The following is a 4,660-nucleotide window of genomic DNA, read 5'->3' as shown; positions in this document are numbered from 1 at the left end:
TGTTGGCACATCCCCAGTAGGCAGTGTACAGGAGGCAGCTGATTGATGTTTCTCTCTCATCAATGTTTCTAACTCTCTATCCCTCTCCCTTCGTCTCTGTAAAAAAATCAATAAAATATGTTTTAAAAAAAGAAATTCAATACCAAATGACTGAATTAAAAAAAAAATTATTCTAATTAATTTCCTATCAATGTGCATGAGTTCATGCACTGGGCAGGCCTCTAGTTAATAATAATGATACTATTAAATAGTTACAACAGGTAACATTTATTAAGGACCTTTCAGGGATTTTATTGTTGACCTATATTATTTTAGCCTCACAGCAACTCAAAAACGGTATGGTCGATTTTTACCCCCATTTTGTAGGTGAGGAAATGGAGGCTTAACATGGCAAAGTGACCTCCCTGGTATCATATAGTTAGGTAAGCAGTGCCAGTAATTATATAGAAGCCACTTCAGTGTTAAACACTGTGCCATGCTGTGCACACTGTGCCATGCTGTATATAATGGAGGGATGCACAAGGGCTATAGAAGCGACAGGACGAGTATAACAGGTAGTTAGAGAACATGTGTACATTACTGGGGAATGATCATGTACATTAGCAACTATGCATATTGTGCTTTCCTTGATGTTTTATGCTCAAGAGAAAATATAATAAAATCGAGACTCCTGCGTTCAGGTCCTGATCAACTATAAAATACCCCTTCCCTGTGTTTATAGCCCTTCCCCTGTCCATGCCCTTTTCCTCCCCTCCCCTTGCCAGGCAGACTTCTTAGTCTCTCCAAATGAGTCCATCAAAATATGAATATTTTGCCCAGCCAGTGTGGTTCAGTGGTTGAGCATCAATCTATGAACGAGGAGGTCATGGTTTGATTTCCTGTCAGGTCATATGCCTGGATTGCAGGCTCAATCCATCATGGGAGGCGTGCAGGAGGCAGCTGATCAATGATTCTCTCTCTCCCTTCCTCTCTGAAATCAATTAAAATACATTTTTAAAATGAATATTTTGAGCAGCTATCACTAACCTCAAAGGAAAATAATGTCAACAAAAATAAAGTACTCTTGCCTGGCCGGTGTGGCTCAGTTGGTTGAGCGTTGTCCCTTGCACCAAGAGGTCACTGGTGCGCTTCCTGGTCAGGGCACATGCTGGGTTGTGGGCTCAATCCCCAGTAGGGGACATGCAGGAGGCAGCTGATTGATGTTTCTTTCTCACTGATGTTTCTATCTCTCTCCCTCTCCCTTCCTCTCTCTCTCTCAAATCAAAAATATATTTAAAGAAAATAAAAATTAAGCACTTATTCATTAAATAACTTCTGATGCTTGTGGAATTTAAAAAATTGTTGCTGTTGAGGTCTTTGCAAGATACCAATCAAGAGTCCAGATGATGGTCCCTGTCATGGAAACCTATATGGTTTTATTAATCCCTTGATGCTGCAGGCAATTTAAAAACAGGGATTACAGTAGTGGATCATTCATTGAAAAGTTTTGGAGTGTTGTGTGAAGTTATATTTTTCTATTTTGTGAACTTACTGGAAAATCAGTATTTAAGTCTGGTGATTAACTCAAGGCCATATCCATTAAGTGTCTTGTCAGTGCCAATCCCAGGTTGTCCTGTGGAGGCTTTCTTGACAGAAATGTTTATTTCTCCATTGCATTTCATCAAGTGCATGTTAACCATGAGGGGGAAGGAGGAAGGGGAGGAGTTCAATTTCCTTTATTTGTTTAATAATTTTTACATAACAATTACCCACTCACTTTCAGATTACAGTCACTTCATTATACTCAGGCCAGAGTCAATATAATGCAATGCCAAGTTGAACAGATGCAGAATTTTTCAGAAATTACAAAGGCTTGTATTGTACTTCTCTCTAACAAACAAGAAAATGAGATCATTTCCATGAAAAGCTGAAAAATTCCTAAGAATTCCTACTGAACCCCACTCAGCTATCATAAAGCATTACCTGGCTCACCAATTAAAAAAAGGTCTTGTTTGTCAGGCCACTATTATTCAGACTGAAGCATTCCTCCTACCTTCTATATTAATCTGCACAGCGCATTCAAATAACATAAAGCAAGTGCAATAAATTATTAAAAACTGACAATAAAATTAACAAAATGTCACCTAGGTGAATCATACATAGATACTAATAAGCAATGACATGTGAAGGCAGCCCCCCAATGACACCCCATTACCAACCCTCTTAAAATAAGGTAATAAAAAAACAATTACAGATATTCTCCTAAAGAGATGAGTTGTTAAAAAACTCATTATTCAGACTGAGGAGTTTAAAGAGCTGTCTAAAAACCCTCCAGTCACAAGCTTTGTGCATCATTCAATATGTAACACTCCAGCTGAGGGAAAAGGCGGGCGTGGAAGAGAGAACTTTCTGTTGTCATGCTGAACAGTGCTTTAGAGAAGACTGTCACTTGAAACTGTTGTCAGCAATGAAGGATTCCCAATGCAGCTGAACCCAGAATTCTGACTCTGGTATGTTTCAAGTACATCAACCTGGGAATTTTACATTACTTTTCTGTTTTCTTAAACATATGTAGAGAAGTCATTTAAGAATAATTGATATTGATTTCAGAATTGGTGATGAGTGTATGTTATTTCAAATATTAGAAATTTGTCTTTAAAAATAAGAAATATATGACCTATATTTTAAGCATCAGTTTGTCTTGCATGTAAAACAAATGCTGCCTCTCCAGTTTTGACTGTTTTTAAATGCACTTAAATGTTAGTTTCATTGAAATAGTTATTCACAAATTCTACTCTAAAATTAGTTATTGATTCAAATATATATGTAATGGAATTGCTTGTGAAAGTACTTATTTTTGAAATGTTCTTAAGAAATTATTTTATGCAAGATATTTTAGTAAAAAATTTTAGTCAAAGTATAAAACCTGAGAAAAAAATTTGAACTTAAAGTATATCTCATATCATTAAATGTTAAAATAAACAAGTAATACAACTATGAAATTAACTGACTTAAGCCAGAGACAAAAGGTTTTCAACATGCCATCTTTATTTTCTCATGGTTTTAAAGGTGATAAGAAAATTAACTTTGTCCTTTTCTGAAAACTTTATTTTTATTTCTTTGTTTAAAAATGTCAACTGTTTCCCTTTGGAAGTGAGAGGTTTAATTTCCAATCATGTATTCAAAGTTAAATATGGATAATCACTGGTATGGAAATGTGTCCTTTTCTCTTAAAAATAAGTATTTAAAATATTCCTTATATATTACTTAAAACAGAAAAATCAGTGAGCAGGGAAGATATATTCATATTTATTCTCTATAAGTTACTTCCACTAAGAGGATTTATAAAGCTCATGTATTTTTTAAAAATGTTTATTTCAGTGAGAACCCAACAGGAAACCAGTGTATGCCCCACCACAGATGGTTCTATTTAGAAAGGCCTGGCTTTAGTTTTCATTAGGGAAACCAGAAAACCTTTGCATTGGAGTAAATAAAAATGATAGTAGAGAGAACAATGTAGGTTTAAAATACAGTACTTAGTACAATGCTTGTTACATTATAGAAATTCAATCAATATATATTCTCTCTCTTTAGTTCCCATTTAATGTTGTAAGAGAATTTTTATTCTTTCCATGCATATATGTTTTATTAGATGGTATCCATAGGCACACTTGATCCAGTTATGTAGGTCAGGTAGCTCGGGTGTTTTGGATCCAGTCTGAAGTCTTCAATGAATTTTTTATCTTCTTTGCAATCCTGTTGATAGTTTTGCCCAGTGAACTATTTCTTTCCATGCGATATTCCAAGTGTGCAAAGTGAATGATTCCCCTTAAACAAAACAATGAAAATCAGTTTGAAAAATTCACATCAAAGGCAAAGTGACTGATAAGTCATCCAGATCCATTCAGTGTTTGAACCTTCTTGAGAGAAAAATACCATTTTTCATAGTTCTACCTGATTTTAGCTGAATTAATACCCAGCATGAAAGTAACTTTACATTTGAGGACTCTCTTCAGAGAAAATATGTGCTGTAAAATTATACTGAATGTTTATAAGAAATATGTATGTTTTAGAATGTTAAAAGCAAACTTAAAAACAGAACTATCACAACTTATGAGATTAAAATATTTTAAAACTTATTTTGAACCAATTTTTGTCATGGTAGATTAATTTCAGTGATATTTAAGTTTCAAATCTCACATTCTAAGAAATTTATGCTATGCCAACTTTTAAAGTAGGTATGGTTTGGTTTCAAACAGATACTTTACAACAGTGGTTGTCAACTGTGAATGTCAGAATCATCTGTAGGGCTTATTTCACTTAGCAAAATACTCTCCAGGTCCATCTCAAATTCTCAGGTGATGTTGATGCTTCATGCTGCTGGTGCTGGTGCCACATTTGAGAATCACTGTCTTAAAATGCCCCTTAATGTCTCCATTGTATTCTGCATTTTGAGAGACTCCCATGTGACAAAATCTATACTCGGTCTCGATATGTATTGATGAATGAAACAGGCCAAGTGCCTACTCTTGCACTGCTCATAGTCCAGTGGAGGAGGCATAAAATAAATCAGTAAACCAACACATAAATCTTGTATTTGCCAGTTGTCAATAAATGTGTCATGAAGTAGTGGAAGAAGAGGCTAGTCAGGGCGATCAAGGAAGCGGCCTCTGAAAAATGG

At 35.2% G+C, this 4,660-nt stretch overlaps 1 protein-coding gene across 2 annotated transcripts in view; it reads left to right on the top strand.

Annotated features, from left to right (window-relative positions):
* ANO3 (anoctamin 3) overlaps positions 1 to 4,660 on the top strand; it is a 131,896-nt gene that overhangs the window by 7,346 nt on the left and 119,890 nt on the right. Inside the window, exon 1 of one of the 2 annotated variants that reach the window (XM_006753959.2) lies at positions 2,356 to 2,489. The exons of the other annotated variant lie outside the window; for it this stretch is intronic. The gene's annotated coding sequence lies outside the window, so the exon portion shown is untranslated. Of the gene's footprint in view, positions 1 to 2,355; positions 2,490 to 4,660 lie in introns of those variants that run through there. 2 annotated transcript variants of the gene reach the window in all.

Source organism: Myotis davidii, unplaced genomic scaffold (genome assembly GCF_000327345.1).
Source record: "Myotis davidii unplaced genomic scaffold, ASM32734v1 scaffold330, whole genome shotgun sequence".
In the NCBI taxonomy this organism is placed as follows: domain Eukaryota; kingdom Metazoa; phylum Chordata; class Mammalia; order Chiroptera; family Vespertilionidae; genus Myotis; species Myotis davidii.
This window is presented reverse-complemented; position numbering and strand designations above follow the sequence as displayed.